This window comes from Cupressus sempervirens, chromosome 3 (assembly GCF_028749045.1).
Source record: "Cupressus sempervirens isolate cs-2001-9-10 chromosome 3, ASM2874904v1, whole genome shotgun sequence".
NCBI lineage: Eukaryota > Viridiplantae > Streptophyta > Pinopsida > Cupressales > Cupressaceae > Cupressus > Cupressus sempervirens.
The window spans coordinates 474,386,472-474,405,969 of NC_143120.1; the positions used below are offsets into that span (position 1 = coordinate 474,386,472).

Genomic DNA, 19,498 nt, shown 5'->3' on the forward strand with positions numbered 1-19,498 from the left:
CTACAAACTTGAGTTTCAAAGCTACAAGAAACCTAGGGGTTCAAGTTGAGAAGTTCAAAATAGAGTTCCAAGGGACTTTATCTCAACTAGTGACCACAATGGTTATGAAGGTGTATCCACAAGTGCATGGGAACTATCTGATATAATGTCAACTCAATTATGAGCACCCAATCCTGGAAACTTTTATATAGTTACCGAGAAAGAATGAAAGTGGGCTAAGTTTCAGGGCTTATGAGGGCACAAGACTGGCCATTCTTATCAACAATGGCATTGTTCAATTTTCACTTGTTATCAAATACTCTTGTAATTGGCAAGATCTAAAAGACATGTACGCAAGCACAGGTCATGGTGTTGATTCAAGGTAGGAAAGACAACCTCTGAAATATTTGACCATATGTAGGATCCTGTGAATGATATGAGTTGTTGGCTTAGAATAATGTTGTAATGAGCTTAGCTGATGCCAACAAGAAGTGATCCTCCAATATGATTTTAGATGCCACATGTCAGCAGGTGCGGATACAAAATATTATGTTCAAAGGGAAGTATCAAATGGGAGGGCGAGTTTCTATTTCCAAGATGAAGTAGTGAAAAACTGAATATTGTAAAAAGCTCGATAGATAAGGGGTTCCATACTTTGTACTATAGATAGGGTTTTTTTTTTTTTTTGTAAGTGTAATGGCATGGAAAAGAGAAATATTTTATTTTTCAAGTTGTAATTTGTGGATGTAGGGGCAATTAGATTCAAGATATCTATTTTGTGTGTTCAAAGAAAGAAGATATTTGTGTGACAAGTCTTTGACTCTAGACACTTATTTTCTAATTGAGATTGATCTGTGAATTGATCCAATCTTATGTGAATGCAATTCTATTTTATGTAATTAGATACATGTTTATCATTTGGCTTGTGAGCCTTGATTATTCATATATTTGGAGAGAATGATGTCTTTCTTCTTGCATGTTTTTTTTGTAATATAAGGTCTAAATGAATGGACTTCATGACATTCATCGATCGTTTTTTGTTGTTTGCTATCTTTTACATCTATTTCGTGATTGTGAGTCGATGCTTGTGTGCCTTTCGTGCTTTGGAGTAAAAAAATTCCTGTTTGTAGCTTAGTGGATTCATTGAAAAATTCACCTGAGAGTTGCACCCAGGACAATTCAGAGGGCACTTATGTATTTCAATAGCAAAGCGACCCAATTGTTACTCGCAGATATATGCCTTCTTGTTTTGGGCATTCGGGGGTCATTTTAAGATTGTTTTTGCAAAAGACAAATCTGTTCACTGACAACATTATGGTGAATACAACCATGTAATAGTTGTTCATTGCAAGCATAAGCTCCAGATCCCCGCAACCTTTCATGTACATCGAATCTAAGCTTCCAAAGTCAAAAAAGATCTACATAGATACCAAGGAATTTGTAGATCACAACATGCTTGATCCAATATCAACATTCTCCATTACTGATTATACAAGAATTACTAACACTGAGATCATGGCATTGCAAAAGCAGCAATTCACTTTGTTCAATTGTGAACTTCCCCAACATAAAAGGAGTCAAGCATCTTTGCATGCATTCTTGAAGAAGACATTGGAAGGTCCATTCCAACAATCACAAGACAAAAACTTCAAAATCCTTAATTAAAGTTGCAATAATATGAAAACTTTTTGATCAATCTCCCTCTAAAAAATAGAGCACCAACCTTAAAGTCCACTTGCACAGAACAAGACCCCCATCTTAGAATGGAAGAAAACTCTTAAACACAATCCTTATGGTCCACCAAACAAACCTTGTAAACACCCACAAAATGCCCCACACTTCTTACCCATGCATAAAACAATAACAACCAAAGGAGGCTAGGGCCCAAACCCTAGCCTAGCATGCCACCACAAGCCCTCACAAGCACACAATATCTCCCTCATTATATTGTATCTTCTCATTAGAATGAGTCTTGATTTGTGTATATTGATTCTAAGGTCTTCTTTGAGTCATGTCTTTTGCCTTATCTTCTCATCTCCATGATTTTTTCAAGAAAATAGTTTTGTTGAGCATAAGGGCTGGTTTAGGCATATTTTGTAGATGATGGAATTGTTACTTATTTGAACTTACCTTAGATTATAATCTTCCGCCCTTTCTAATTTATTGGTTTATTAATGTATTTAAAAATGAGATCAAACACTTGGATATTGTTAAGGATTTTCTCCTAGGGGGTTTTCTATTGAAGGCATATTTTTTGTTGAATAGAGGACATTTATGCAATTTGGTTTGCAACTTTTCTTTATTTTATTTCTTGGTTTCTTCCTAAAGGGTTGATTCATACGACATTAGGGTAGGAATCCACATGGAGACGTTATTTGTAGTTATTTGCACTTATTACTATTTTATAATAATATGAGACCTCTTTTACTCATTGTACTTTTTTATATGTATAACTTGGGAGAGTTAATGAGATCAACATAGGTATTTTTATAATGCAATGCTTTGCTTGCAATATAAAGATAGGCACATGAGGCACCCTGTGCGAGTTTCACAAGTTACCTTTTGTTAGTTAGCACTAAACCAAACATTAGCTATATGATGGTTCTCCCTAAAGGTATATATATCCTTGGTATCAAGGGTACTAGTTTTTTTGCACATGTTGTGTTCGCTACAAAGGTATGGTAATCTTCACTAGGTTAGTGTACATATATGGAACAACTTATGTAAAGTCGATAACATATTGTCAAAAATAGAGCTGCGAAGATGGTGAATAATGATCCTATTTTTCTAGGTTATTCAACATATAAATTTTTGATTTGGTAGACGTACAAAATGGTGGTTCTATATGACATTTTTTTTGTTTGTAATCTTGGCTTGAAATATTTATATTTTATGCTTGGGTATGAGAATGTGGGACTCTTGTGATATTCACTTGCAAAGGCTCCACAAAAGGAAGACCAAACATCTTAGGATCAATCAAATGTTCCTAAAACAATCCACCTAACTTTGAGGTGACATCTAATATAATAACAAGATAAAAATAGATCTAGGGAACACAAACCATTCTAGAATTGGGAAAAGATATCTCCTCACATAGTGGTTCCTATTAGAATTAGGGCCTATGGGCATCTTGCAAAGGACTAGAAACTATTGCACCAAGTAAATGGAAAACCACCCATCTTAGGATCAACCAAATGTCCTCAAATGACCCAACTGTAAAGTAACTATGGTAGGGGACATGTCAACCATTCTAGAATTGAACAAAGATATTTCCTCACAAAGTGGTTGCTTGCTAAAATTGAGGCCCCTACCACATACGGCATGTTCACAACTTCGTGAATATTAATTGTAGGATTTGATGACTAGAACACCATTTGCAAGCCCATTTTTTAGTGTCACTTAAAATAATCATTACAAACAATAGACATGGAAGGAAGATGCTTCAATTAACATGGATTTTGACAAGATTGTTCTAGAGAATCGCATCCTCGTACAACATGCTCACATCTCCATAAATATTAATTGTAGGATTTGATGCCTAGAACACTGTTTGCAAGCCCATTTTTTAATGTCACTTAAAAGAATCATTACAAACAATACACATGGAGGGAAGATGCTTCAATTAGCATGGCTTTTGACAAGATTGTTCTAGAGAATCACATCCTCATGCAACATGCTCACATCTTCTCCAAAAACATATACCACATGCAACATGCTCACATCTCCCCCAAAAACATATACCACATGCAACATGCTCACATCTCCATGATTATTAATTGTAGGATTTGATGCCTAGAACACTGTTTGCAAGCCCATTTTTTAACATCACTTAAAAGAATCATTACAAACAATACACATGGAGGGAAGATGCTTCAATTAACATGGCTTTTGACAAGGTTGTTCTAGAGAATCGCATACTCATGCAACATGCTCACATCTCTATAAATATTAATTGTAGGATTTGATGCCTAGAACACCATTTGCAAGCCCATTTTAAAAAATCACTTAAAAGAATCATTACAAACAATAGACATGGAGGGAAGATGTTTCAATTAACATGGCTTTTGACAAGATTGAATAGGAGAATCCCATCCTCATGCAACATGCTCACATCTCCGTAAATGTTAATTGTAGGATTTGATGCCTAGAACACCGATTGCAAGCCCATTTTTTAATGTCACTTAAAATAATCATTACAAACAATAGACATGGAGGGAAGATAACATAAGATAAGATAAATATATTAATGTCCAATGAGAGACCACAACGCGGGTCTATGGGACTGGAAGCATACGACCAATAAGATAGCGTTAGATGAAACACCAAACGGTGCTCATAGAATTGGTCGAGAATCACATCCTCATGCAACATGCTCACATCTTCTCCAAATACATATATCACATGTAACATGCTCACATTTCCATAAATATTAATTGTAGGATTTGATGCCTAGAACACCGTTGCAAGCCCATTTTTTAATGTCACTTAAAAGGATCATTACAAGCAATAGACATGGAGAGAAGATGCTTCAATTAACATGTCTTTTGACAAGATTGTTCTAGAGAATTGGATTCCTCACGCAACATGCTTACATATTCTCCAAAAACATACACCACATGCAACATACTCACATCTCCATAAATATTAATTTTAGGATTTGATGCGTAGAACACTGTTTGCAAGCCCATTTTTTAATGTCACTTAAAATAATCATTAGAAACAATAGACATGGAGGAAATATGCTTCAATTAACATGGCTTTTGACAAGATTGTTCTAGAGAATCACATCCTCATGCAACATTCTGACATCTTCTCCAAAAAAATATATACCACATGCAAGATGCTCACATCTTTGTAAATATTAATTGTAGGATTTGATGCCTAGAACACCATTTGCAAGCCCATTTTTTAATGTCACTTAAAAGAATCATTAAAAATGATAGACATGGTGGGAAGATGCTTCAATTAACATGGCTTTTGACAAGATTGTTCTAGAGAATCACATCTTCATGCAATATGCTCACATCTATATAAATATTAGTTATAGGATTTGATGCCTAGATCACCGTTTGCAAGCCCATTTTTTAATGTCACATAAAAGAATCATTACAAACAATAGACATGAAGGGAAGATGCTTCAATTAACATGGCTTTTGACAAGATTGTTCTAGAGAATCACATCCTCATGAAACATGCTCACATCTTCTCCAAAAACATATACCACATGCATCATGCTCACATCTTCGTAAATATTAGTTATAGGATTTAATGTCTAGAACACCATTTACAAGCCCATTTTTTAATGTCACTTAAAAGAACCATTACAAAAAATAGACATGGATGGAGGATGCTTCAATTAACATGGCTTTTGACAAGATTGTTCTAAAGAATCACATCCTCGCTACCTTTTGAATTACTAGCACTTCAAACATGTCAAAATACAAAGAACTTACTAAATATTACAAAACATGGAAAAATACAAACTTCCTCATATGGAGTCCATGTCAAATTTTAAATATTCACATGCACATGCACATTGAATATGAATATTAATAATAAAAAAATGCATACATTATACACAAAATATAAACCAATGCTCTTTTATACTTTTCAAATCATGAAAATTGAGTGTAAATTCAATACATGTACTTCAAACATGTCAAAATACAAAGGACTTAATATTATAAAACATAGAAAAATACAAACTTCCACATATGGAGTCCATTCCAAGATGAAAAAGTTAAAGCACACATAGAAATATATACTAAAATTAGTTCACACACAACATAATGTCAAAATTTAAATATGTACACTTCACATTGGAATTGAAACATAAACTACAGGTGGATTGAAAGTTCAAACATATAGAATAAAACTTTAACCCTGCAAAGTTCTTCAAACATGTCAAATACAAAGGACTAAATATTATAAAACATAGAAAAATACGAACTTCCATAAATTAAGTCCATTCCAAGATAATAAAGTTAAAACACACATGACAATATATACTAAAATTAGTTCATACACAACATAATGTCAAAATTTAAATATGCACATACACATGAACATTGAATATGAATGTTAATAAAAAAAATGCGTACATTATACACAAAATGTACACTCATTCAATACAATGTCAATTGTCTCTGGCGTGCTGAAAATGCCAATTGCCTCTGGCACTTTGAATGTTGTTGAAATAGTATGGAGAGGAAAGCTAAGCATGTAAATCAAAGGAACCGCTACTAAAACAAATAGTAAATAACATAAACAAAAACAATGTTGCAAGCAAAGATGGGTAAAACTTACCCCAGGATGAACAAAGCAGAAGAAAACATATAAGTTTACATCAAGATGAAAATAAAAAATATTGCTTATAGATTTCAATGGCTGGTTGTTTGACATTATATACTTCAGCTTGAAAATGCTGAAACCCATATAGAACAGAAACCAAACAGTGTTGCGAACACCCAGATAGAACAGAAACCAAACCATTTTGCAAATAGATGAGGATTCAAGCTTAAAAAACCAGTTAAAATGTGAAGGAGGAAAAAGTCATCAGATCTAAGATTCTCATGAAAGTCACTTCAATATGCTCTCTACTGTTTCAGTGGGCAGTTGAGAACACACACTGAGTTATTAGATAATTAATATAACATCTCTCTAGATTATACCCAAGAATAATAACATTCATATGCAGAAAATCATTTTTGGAGAGTATTGATCAACTACAGAGCAGTTAAGGGCAAGGGTTTTTTAAGAAAAGAAGCCAAATTCCAGTGAGTGTGATGAGCTTATATTATGATAGAGCTTCCATATAAAAGTCAAGTTATCATTTTCTCATTCAAAGAGTAGGGGATGCAGTCACATGAAGGTAGCATTAAAATCAAAACACAACTAATGATGATCTTCATAAGGTCTACATCATTTCAATGGCCATGTAAAAAATTACTGTGCCAAGATACAAAATCACACACTATTAGAACTTATAAAGAGAGAAAACAATTTACAAATGAGTTAATGATTCGGACAAATTATTTCATTTCAAGTATTTCGCAATGGGATACGAAAGCAGATAACTACAACAATGCCATACAGACTATAAATGCCACAATGTTGATTGTTGTCTGAAATATGTGATGAAATATTATCTATGTGCTAACTGAGTCTTATGCAATCACAAACTTCTTCTTTTGATTATACATGAACTTAACAATTTAAAATAACTCGACTTGACCCCATTAGTTGAATGGATTTCATATGTACATTCTACATTGCGCAAGAACATAAAAGGCTTTACATGGAATTTAAATATACTGTTAAGATGAATCCTTGAATCTATGCAATCAATCAAAATTAATAGTGTAGTTCTAGTTTAATAGACCTGAGGACACGTTACATTGCAGACATGGGAATTTAAGCAGCATTCAGTCACCACAGATTTGAAACCCAAATCCATATTAAAGTAGTTGAACATAACTAAAAGAAAACTTAAACTATTAGGCAAAATAAAGATACATAAAATAATCATGGGATCAAGAATGATCATGTTTACAATTCTTCTCACAAACATCAAACAAAATATGTTCACAATTCTTTTCTACAGAACAGGGGTAGCCATGGTTGATGGCAATGAAAATGAAACAATAAGAAAGGTAAGTAAAGGATAGCAGCACATAGCATACATAACTTCAGCAGCAAAAGATGCAAATCTTGAAAGGGAAGTAATGAGAACATAATCGTATTTTAACATTGAAAATTCTTCACACAAACACAGAAGCCTGCGCAGCATGCGGATGAGGCTAAAACCTAGGAAAGCAATGAAAAAAGTGCCTCCATACTAAAAACAATCACAATAACATTTAAACAATACCTCATTTTGCTTTGTCAAACAAAATAAAAACAACACCCTGCATCAACTCCTTTATCTGCAGACAACATGATTGTTTTTAACATTGTGACCGTCTTACATTGTGCCTTGAGCTGCCTCAGAAGTTAGGCTCCCAACCCACATGCAAACAAAACTATGGCTGCCTAATCTCTATGTATTTATGTTAGATTTCTCTAGCTCATCTAAGACAATTTATGGTGTTTGTATATATGGGCTTCAGAACTGAATGGACAGATGATTTTACAATCTATCAAATAACATGCTAAGAGTCATATGTTATAAAACAAACTTGCATAATATCATACCTGAGACTGAAACATCTTCAAACGAAGTTGCTGAGCTTCAATGTAAAATTCTGCTTTTCATTGAAACGATTTACGCTAATTCTCATCCTGTTCAGACTGTATAATGATTAACAGGGGAAGCCCAATATGGGTGAGAAATGTAAACAGAGAATCAAACTATATCAGACAAACTCAATGCTGCTTAATGCCAATACCCTAATTGGGCCCTAGATACAAAAAAAAACAATATGACAAGAGAAAAAAGAGCTCACAACAAAAATTGAAATACTTTCAAAGCAAAAGAAGATCAAAACCTCGACGGATGAAAAAAACAAGGTCAGACATTAAATCACTCTCTGAAAAAAGCTCTGAACAATGGAAAACTCAAAACAAAATATACCTTCAAGCGAAAGAGTATCAAACCCCCAGCGGATGGAAAACTTGAGGAAACAAGAGCCACATTACCTTATCATATAGGCTGTGAAGCACAGAGCCGTTGTAGAGCTAGGCAGACTTGAAACCCACAAAACCAACACCATTAAAAGCAACGGTAACAACACAGAATTAAAACCATTAACGGTAACAACACAGAATTAAAACCATTAAAAGCACAAACGGACATTGCTTTTTCTTCAGAGAAACGTTGCAGCCAGACTTGAATCCCACGAAACTAAAACAATATAAGGGTCCGTTTGGTTGCAAGCTTAGGAATTGAGAATTAGAATAGAAAATTTGAATGAGAATGGAGAATGAAGAATAGGAATGGAAAAATGCAATCCACTCTTGTTTATCCCTTGTTTGGTTATGCAAGCTTAAATTGGAATAGGGTTAACTTGCAATCGGTGCCATTTGAAAATATTTCTGAAGATGCAATTGGCGCCATTGGAAAATTGCTGAAATATTTGAAAATATTGAAAACAAAGTTCGAGCGGCTCACCCTAGGGCAAAGCGGATTTGAAAATTTAATCAAATTTGAGAAAGTTAAAATGAATGCAAGAATAGCAATTCCAATTATAGGGATTTTTTGGAATGGACAAAAGCTCATTTTGGGGCTAAAATGAGAATATGTATTCCTATTCCCTATTCCTATTCCATGCACCAAACAAAGAATACAACTCATATTCTAATTTCCTATTCCTATTCCGGTTGTATTCCAGCAACCAAACGGGCCCTAAGAATATCAACGGGAAGTGCTTTTTTCTTTACAGAGGCGGTATAGTCTACATATTTCACACATTGCCATTACACTAGGAGGGCTTTAACATTATAAAAGGAATTATGAAAATTACACTTATAAATTATTGTCTTTAACAAGTTTATATAGAAAATTCAGGTTGTTAGAAATATGTCATTTTATAAAACAATCAAAATTCATTCTAAAATTTAAGAAAAATTAATATTCAAAATTAAAATAAAAAATAACCATAATATTTTTAAATATATATCATAAAAATAAATAAATTAACATTCACATTAAAATTTTAATTATATAATTTATTCTTTATTTGTTTCCTAGATAATTTTATGAGGGAGAATTAATTAAGATAATTAGTGGAAATGCGAAGAGAGAGAAACTAATTTCCACTATTCCAACATATTCTCTCTCCCCATACTTTAACTTCTAGAGAGAAGTTCGGGTTTGAGTTTGGATTTCTTTCTCTCCTTCAAACATTTTCTCTCCCCATACTACCTCTCTCTATGTACTCAAACTTTTAGAGAGAAGTACAGGTTTGGATTGCCGTGATGTCGTCTCACTCAAAATCTTCTCTCTCGACGAACTAAAATACTCTCACTACGTACTCCAACTTTTTAACCTAATCCTAACCCGAACTTCCCCATTGTTAGTTATTACATGAAAACTCAAAAGCACAAAAGTTTTCACTTGGGTGATTGGTCAAATATCTTGCAAGCAACAAATTAGATGTAAAGTAGAATCTCCAGCATGTCAATTCCCAGCTACCACATTGAAAGATCTTTCTCCCTTCTCTAGCCATGGCATTCCATATAACCAAACAAGGCACGAGAACTGTTTGGGAAATGGACCTCAATTTACCTGCAGGCATCCTAAAGTATGGGAATTGGAACTTAATCATTTTACATGGCATCCCAATGAAGTGACATCTTACACTGCAAATGGTGGGAGATTCTACATATAGAGAGTTTCACTAAATGCCAAAGAAAGATGATTGGTAAAGCTACTCTAGGATTAGGCCAATTCCATAAAATAATTGATTTGGAGTCAGTTTTATTACAAGATTGACCATGTTCCTAAGTGAACGCAATGAATAAATATGCAGTATAAAAAAATTGGAGTTCTTTGATAAAAAACCAACACCCGTGGCATTTCTTGGAACCATAGGCAAGGCACATGCACTGTTTTTAATTGAAGGCCAAATTCATGTGACCTGTAGCCTTGAGGGAGATCAACATAGTCGTCTGCAACTCACTCTTCAATCTGCAAGCCTCTACAAGGCATTGAAACAAGCCAACATGCCATTCGTTCCATCATTAAGGTTGTTGATAGGAGACAAAACATGAAAAGGGAGTAGCAACAGGTAGGAAATTCCTCAAGCACATTGTAAAAATGTCTAAATAGAGTGAGAAGTTGTAATATGTGCCAAGACGTATAAAATACCGATTTCATGAGAGAAGTGTAGTTGTTGGAAGAAACCAAACCAGGTCAGTGAAGGTTTAATCCATCCGGATTGTTTGAGGCTTGAAGTAGGATGTTGGAAATTATGTTCTCAATCCATGACCATCATTTCCATAAACTTTAAAAATGATGCACATTATATATGTTTAACATAATGCCTTCCGCGTGCTTGTAATCCGTGCACTTTCTCTTTTCATTGTGACATCACATAGTTGATAAGCAGCCGTGCAGAATGGAATATGTAGAGAAACCATTGAGAAATCAATGCTCTTAAATAGAGAATATGAAGTAACTCACATCTTCCTAGCATGCAACTAATTCAATGAAAACATCAGAATGCATGGAAACTATTTGACATAATGCCTCTGTTGTATATGAAATGTGTGCATTGTTTAGAAGGAGTAAATGGACCAAAATGGTATTGATAAAGGTTTAAAAATATCTTCTAAATGCTCCATATAAATGTTGGAACCTACGAGTGAAATGGAGATTTTGGTAAAGCTTCATATTACCTCAAGAAAATGAAACATAGAGTTTGATACAAGGAAAAGGGAATATTGACTTCACATTCAACATTGCACCAGGACAGGGATTTGGTAAGCAATACTATGAGGTACAAATTTTAAGGTAAAGAGCCTCCTGTGATATTAACAAGCACGCTTCCTGAGATATCGGATACAAAGATGAGACATATGGAAGTTGTAGACTTTTGGAAAATGATGAGCAAAGAAGATAAATCACCCTTGGTGCAATGAACATTGGAAAGTGGTCTAGCCCATGCATGAGGACACCCACTTGCAGTTCAATGTGCAAATTTAGTTTTGGAATATATCAAGGCATATGATCAGAATTCTAGGGACATCAAGACCTCAAGAGGTAATGTCATGGTGAGGCTAGATCTAGTATCTATCTCCATCACATTCAGACTGCCAATAAGAGAAGAATTCATAGAAATATCTAAAGAAGGTGCCCAAGGATACTTCCATTAGAATAAGAAAACATGTCTGAATGCCATTGCTAGGAGTAGGTTGGATCAACCTAGATGAGGACAGTTATAGTTGCTAAGAGTGTTATGCAGGAATATCTTTAATGAAGATATTTCTGATATGATAATTCTTCTCAATAGACTAGTGGGAAATCAGATCGCTAAAGATTTTTAGGATTGGATGTTTTTGTACATTAATACCATCACCATTGGAAAACAATTTATAGATTGGGGAGAAATGATTAGCGATGCCCTTCATCACTAGTTAACAGGATTCAATGTGAGCGAGGGGTTTTACATGTCCTCGTACCTAATGTATGCAATTGCTAGTATGAAATCATGTCCTGGTCTTAATCCTTATGGGGAGTATAGCTTAACCACACAAATTTATAATTATTACCCCTAGTTGCAATTAAAACAAAGCAATGCACACTTCTGTAGCTAGTGAATGATGTTTTTTCTATGCTCATAGCTAGGGAGCTACAGGGAGATGTAGGATTCTGAATTTCTCCTGAAGTAGCTAGTCTCATTAGTACTTATGGTAGCTTCTTCATACAATACCCCCTATTCACTTACATCTGCATTGGAGGTTTTCAAGATTGTCCTCTCATGTTGCCTCACTTTGTAGATGACAGGTTGGTACTTTTAGAAGTTTGTAGGTAAATTAGTCAAGTAAAAAAAGTGTAGGAACAAAAGATCAATACCTGTCCCAATTGGCATTGGGCACTACAATTGTCTTTCTTCTTTGGATGCTCAAAATATCAAGAGATCCATGGTGAACATAACTTTAAACTCTTTCCGCAGTTGCTTCCCATTTGATGGCAGCAGTATGTTAAAAATAACTTGGCACTTGGACCCAACTATCTCCATTTCTCTACAATGGAAAATTATTGGGCAAATTGTGAAAATGACTTTGAAGTGAGAAGAAGGGACTGTATGAGATTCACAATACAACAAATTATTGATTACAAAATGGGATGGGATGGGATAGGCATAATAGAGGATGGGTTAGACTTGATTGATCCTTTCTTCTTTGAGCGGATACAATTATTAGAATTGTTGTATATTAATCAGTCTCTGCTGGAATTGAAAGACCTCAAGGAAAGAACCTTCTTTGTGATTGAATGAACTGAAAACTAGTTAAAGAATAAAGTCAAAGAAGTCATGGATACTAGATCAATAGGAAGATGTAGCGCAAAGAAAAATAATAATTCTCAGGAAGGTACATTAGTTTCAGCCATTCCATATTCTATCCCTACTTCCTCGAGCTCTTTACATAGTACACAGGGTGGAGATGATGGTGAAGATTCGGATAAAGGAGTTGATCTAGTTTTAGCATTTGAACTCAATGCAGTTTTCTAGGAAGAGGAGATCAAAACCCAAGGAGAAGACTTTAAAACCAATTCAACAGATGATAGATGAAGCTCCCGAGATGAACACTTTACCATCATTTATAGATGAGATGATTCAATCCATAACATCTCCTGCACGCTCATTGTCTCTTGAAAGTGCGGAAGCAACTCAAGAAGTGCCAATTGTAGAAAATGTGCACAACTTGGATTTATCATCTATAGTCCTACAGGTTCCTTCAATAATAAGTCCATCTGCCAATACCTCAACATCTTGGTTACAATAAAGTTTGGAGAGGAAGATGAAAAGGATGATCTAATTGGAAGCACCAAATCTGGATGCCATAGCAAATTTAATGCATAAAGGTGCAAAGATAAAGAAGACTAGAATGGATTCTAGACTGGCAGTGAATCCTACCTTAGGAAACTTATTTGTTGAAATTGCACAACTAGTCACAGAGAAGGACATAAATGAGGCAAATGAATATGATTTTAGCATCACTAAAGTGGATCTAGGTTGAACCACCCATGAGGGAAGAGAACACAATTTTCAAGTGTCAGCTACTGTCCTGATGGAATAGTCAAGGAGAGATAAACAAGCTAAGAATCAACTCAAGTGTCAAGTTCGAGCACTTTCTTCATGCATCCAATTGATGGTCAGTGATTCCTTTTCGGATCCTAGCTCATCTATGGAAATAACAGGAGATCCCAAGAAAATGTTTGATGAAGAAACTATTCAAGACATAGGAGAATGCCAAGCTTATGGTAAGATGGTGAAAGTATGGATAAAAAGTATGAAAGAACAAGCATCAAGCCTATTTCAAGAGGTTAAGGTGACATATGCTAAAGTAGGTCATATACAATAAAACATTCAAACAGAGTTAACAACTCTCAAGGAACAACAAACATTCTGGAGAGAAATTGATGCTAATTTAGTAGAGATTAAAGGAATGGACAACAATATAGTCAAATTGCTGAAGTTAATCACTAGTGGAGAAGAAGAGAAAATTGACACATGGCTGGAAAACATCGAATGGAAGATTGATAGCATGAGTCAACAATTGGAAGAAGGAGAACAATTCTTAAACTCCTACAAGCTACTGAAAAAGAAGGCCTTGGGGAATATACCGATGATCGTAGAAGGTATTCTTATTAGCTAACACACTCAAGATCTAGATATATCTTCCATTTTGGAATGCGTAGAGGCAAAAATCAGCACCGAACTTGGTAGTAAACAAAGTTCAGATGCTAGCATTATGACGAGATTGAGTAGTCTCTCAATGACTTTGGACTCCTATATTCAAAACTTACTAGGTTACGTCATAGAGTTGGATGAAGTCAGAAAGAGACATGATCTATGCAAGCTAAAAATGAAGAGTTTAATCATAATTAAAAACAAAGCTTTGACTCAGGTCATCAAATCATTTAGAGCATACAAGGCAAACTTGACCTAGCTACTCACAACACCTACAGATCAAAGAGCAAGCTCAGGAAATATTAGTGATCATAGTTAAAAGTTAGAAGTGCATATGTCTAAAGTTGTCTCAAGTTTTTATTTATGTATTTTGTAAAAAGGTCAACTTTAGAATTAATTTTGGTTTTGGTCAATGCCTTAAGTTTTTCTAATTGTAGTTAAGCATTAAAAGTTAGAGTTGGTTACGAACTATCTTCAGAGTAGTCCAAACTCTAACTTTTTGAGTAGTTACGAACCCGAGAGGTTAGTTATTCTATGATAGCTATAAGTTCTTGAATCTCAATGTAATGAGTGACTTTTTGGACTTAGAGACAGGGAACCCTTATGTTTTGATGACAAGGCAAATTTTGCAACATGTGTACAATTGTTGTTCTTGTAGTCAGATATTTCTTATGTTCTTGGTGCTAAGAAATAAAGAAAGTACATTTTGTGTTCTCTCTTTCTGCATATTTGAAACATTGAAATATTGATTCTTTCTTTGTAATGGATGTTTTTATGGTATTGTGCAAATGTTCATGAACGATTGAATCAATATTGTGAGTGATAGCTCTCAAGCATAGTTCTTGATTGTTTTTATGAACTGTTTACATTGTTTTTATGGAAACATCAAAGTCATGTGGTGCTTTCACTATCAATGGTTTCCTTTTTATTTTCTAAGTTCTATTCATTTCTATTGAAAAAAAAAAAATTATCTTACAAGGGAGTTGCCCCTCTAAATGCAGAGGAAGGCCAGATATCAAAGGCCTATCCAACTGTTGGAGAAATCGATTTGCCACACACTCCATTGGGCTAAATCACGTATTTTTTAAGTGACAAATCTGTTTACCAACATTATTACATTTAAATAACTCTATCATATTTAATGTTAAATCTAATTTTTAATATTAAAATTTTATATTTAAAGTTACTCAAAATATAATATTAATAAGATAAAAAAGATAGTAACATATTTTCTATGTAACCATGTTTAAAAAAAAAATGAGATAAATTAATGTTAAAAGGAAAGTATGAGAAAAGAATAATTCATTTTTAGAAAGTTTTAAAAATAGATTTTTAACTTAAAAAAATCGACTTGGTCTTAGAGCAAAGCTCCCACAACAAGTCTATCAAAGAATGATGGATTTTTAAAAATTATAAAATATTGAATATGAAGTCTAAAATTGTGATTTTAAAATTAATAAATTAATATTGAAATAAAGTAATTTTAGTAAATTTATTATAGTTATTATATTTTATAAAAAGATAGTTATTTTATTTAAAACTTGTACATTTATAATTATGATATACACTTAGAGACAATCATTGAAAACATTAAATTTTTTTTTATAAATAAATAAATATATAATATAATATAATATAATATTTTAATTGTAATATTATCAAATAAATATTATTAAATTAATTGAAATAATAAATAAAATTGATATCATATTTTAAAGTCAAATATTATAGAAATTATTACATATATTTAATATTTTAGAATTTTACTTTATTTTATATTAAGCAAAGCTTTGTAAATTTTACTTTAAATTTTAATAGTTTAAATTATAATAGAGATAAATATTGCTCAATGTTAATATTTTTAACTTTTGAATAAAAAATATACTTATTCTAAATATTTAATTTTAAAATTATTATTTTTATTAAACGTGAAAAAAATAGAGTATATAATATGGTTGCAAAAAATGAAATATAAAATATAAACTAGGCATGTTAAGAATAAATCAAATACCACTTGTAAACAGGTAAAATAATTAAAAGGCTAAAACATAATGGAAACATTTAAGATTTTTTTCTTCATAAATCTTTTTCAATTATCGATTTAATAAATTGTAAAATATAAAGGAGTGGTGGGTTAATAATAGGTTATGGACATAATTAAAATGATAATGATAATTATTTGCGCTAATATAAAAGAACAAATCATGTTTAAATTAATTAAGATTGAATTTCTATAAATTCAAATAGTGCATCCAAATTTTTGCTTCTTTGCTTGAAATTCATGTATAAACCTCAAATCTATTAGTCAATTATTGCTTAGATGAATAATTTTGATAATTTCATAAGTTAAAAAATTAACATCTAAACTTTAGAAAATTTATAATTGGTGGAGTAAAGTTTTTTAATCACGATTTAATAAAACTCATTACAATAGTATTTAGCCTATCAACAAATACTAAAAATAATAATTTACAATTAAAATCACTACTATTCATTTTGGAGTGCAATGGGCAATATCAAATGTAATACTAGCATAACATATTTGTATTTTTGATTATGTCATTGATCTAGGTAATGAAATGAAACTTTATTAGTGATGAAAATTTTCAATTTTAGTAAAGGAGAAGTCATAAATTTTTGTATGTTTTATTTATGTAAACTAAACTATGAATGTAATTTTCTTAAACAAATATATTTTATTTATGACTAATTGGGTTCCTAACCGGAATAGGACCACTTTCTATCTATTTTAATTTTAAGTTTTGAATTTTCTAAAATTTAATATAATAATTTTAAAATTAATTAAAGTTATGAAATTTGAAGGTGGTTTTTCTTGGAATTGTATTATTGATAAGCTTTTATTATCCATATTATTGTTAAGTTTTAAAATATATTATTAATTTCTTATTTTGTGTTAAAAATTCATAATTTAATATATTTGATTTAGATTTTTAATTATTTATATGTTCTTAATTTAATTCTTTTTTCTAGAGTTAATGATATATCCATTGAATTACTAAAAAATGGCATTTTGCTCTGAAAAATAAATGAATTATGCGAGTAAAAATAAGGATGACCAAATGATCAATGAAAAATGTGTGAAATAGTTGGTTTTCTTCACCCAACCAAAGTATGGGAAGATTATTTTAACTATGGCAACAACGGGTTGTCCATTCCACTTCAATGCTAGAATCATTTTTTAAATTCTTGCAAAGGACCCAATAACATGCACAAAGGAAAAAGTTGTGAAACCCTACACCAAAAATCATGTGCCCCCATGGTAGGATCCATACAAAACTACAAAAAATTACACCAAAACTTATGTTCCTCCATGGAAAAATCCAAAGAGGGCTAAGGATTTGAGGCCACTAAGTGAAAAGGAAGGATGGACAATATTTAGAAAGCGCAATAAAAGAAAGACCGTTCAAAAGCCCAAGTTTGATATTAATTTTCTAGATAAAATCAAAAACCTTTGTCCAATCACACTTCAAAAGGGATTTGGATCTATGGATCCAAGACATCAAGAAAGAAATCCCATTAGCACAAACTCTTGTCAGGTTTTAGTCATTGAAAAATCAAAGATCCTGGAAGAGGAAAAAGTACCCCTCATGTAATAATGACTGGTAATGAGTCAATCTCAAAGGGGCAAAAGGACATCAACAAAAATAATAAATAATAAATTGTGCCAATCCTTAGCAATAATCACACCAAAGGCTATGGAGAGTTCAAATAGGAAACTGGATATAAGAAATGGTCATTGAGTTTTGAACCGCAACAATAATTCAAAACAGGAAGATGATGATGGAAATATAGATGATATTGTGGTTCCTGCCAACTATAGTTTAGTTCTTGTGGGTCATGGGGTCCCACAAGGGAAATTGAGCGAAGAAGGGGCTTCACATGCAGAGATTAGTGTTTAGGGTGTAGGCTCCCCACATGAATATGATGAGGTGGATCAAGGTAATATGAAGAAAGGGCCTCTTTAGTTTTCTTTTTTTGGAAAAAAGCCTATGGGTAAGTCCTCATTTCCACATGTCAATTCTAATTCTTGTTGGAAAAAAGGGGAGTTTTAAGATTTTATCCTAGATCCCATTTTGGACTATTCAATATCATTGATGGAATTTACCTTAGGTAGTAAATTTTTGTGGATGAGGACATACATTAAAAATCTAAAGTCTATGGTAAAAAAGAAATGGGCCCTTTGTGGTCAAGTTGGTATTGTGGCTATGACAAAAGGGTTCTTCTCCTTTCTACTTACTTGTAAGGAAGATATGAATATGGTGTTATGTGGGGGTCTATGGTTGTTTGGGAAAAGCACCTTGACTGTTAAGCAGTAGGAACATAATATGGATCTTCCTGATGTTATTTACCTTACGAGCCCTATTTGGATAAGATTTTCAAGTCTCCCATTGGATTTTTTGCATGAGAATGTTTTTAAAGGTTTGGTAGGGTCTTTTGGAGAATTATTGGCTATATATAACATACCAGTTGCAAAGACAAGACTAGTGTTTCCAAGAATATGTTTGCAGGTTTGCTAGCTTAAGGATCTTCCTCAGAAGATTGATATCATTTCTACATTGGGTAAATGGTCCTAGTAAGTGGAATTTGAAGATCTACAAAATGCTTTCTTTTATTGTAAAAGGGTGGGACATCGAGCTAAAAAATGTCCAAAGAAATCGAAGGCAAGTAAGAAGGAAAAGCCAAAAAAGAAGAAAGCCCAAGTGGAAAAGAAAATGGTATGGAAACCTAAGGCTAGGTAGGACAAAGGCCATAAAGAAGATATTCTAGTAGATCCTCAAGAGAAAGCTTCTAAGGAAGCTAAAGAAAAGAAAGCTAATGATAGTCAAGATATGGTAACCTAGGTTGAGATGAATGCTAGAGTGAAGCATGGGGCTATTACTCTAACCTCCATGGATGGGAACGTTGGTAATGAAGCTCATTTGGGTGAGGAGGAACTGATGGATACACATGCTGATAGTTATCAGAATGGAAATGCTTAACCTGTTGAAGTTGAGGCCCCTATCATAGAGTCTTTGAATCAGAAAGGGGGTATTGAGGAAGGAGAAATCAATGAGAATAAAAATGAAGATCAAGATGAAATTTTAATGAGAAGAGTGGAAGATTTTCTAGAAGGGTATTCTCAAACTAAATCCTTTTGTGAGGTT

At 33.0% G+C, this 19,498-nt stretch overlaps 1 long non-coding RNA gene across 3 annotated transcripts; it reads right to left on the bottom strand.

Annotated features, from left to right (window-relative positions):
• Positions 1-7,467: 7,467 nt before the first annotated feature.
• On the bottom strand, positions 7,468-8,788 carry LOC149567207 (uncharacterized). 3 transcript variants are annotated; one of them, XR_016361614.1, is made up of 3 exons: positions 8,552-8,582; positions 8,173-8,259; positions 7,468-7,904 (listed from the first exon to the last, which is right to left on the bottom strand). It is a non-coding gene; the product is annotated as an uncharacterized LOC149567207 (long non-coding RNA). The 3 variants fall into 3 exon arrangements; XR_016361615.1 differs by lacking the exon at positions 8,552-8,582 and adding an exon at positions 8,617-8,788 and having other exon boundaries at positions 7,468-8,259; XR_016361616.1 differs by having other exon boundaries at positions 7,468-8,268; positions 8,552-8,576.
• Positions 8,789-19,498: the final 10,710 nt, after the last annotated feature.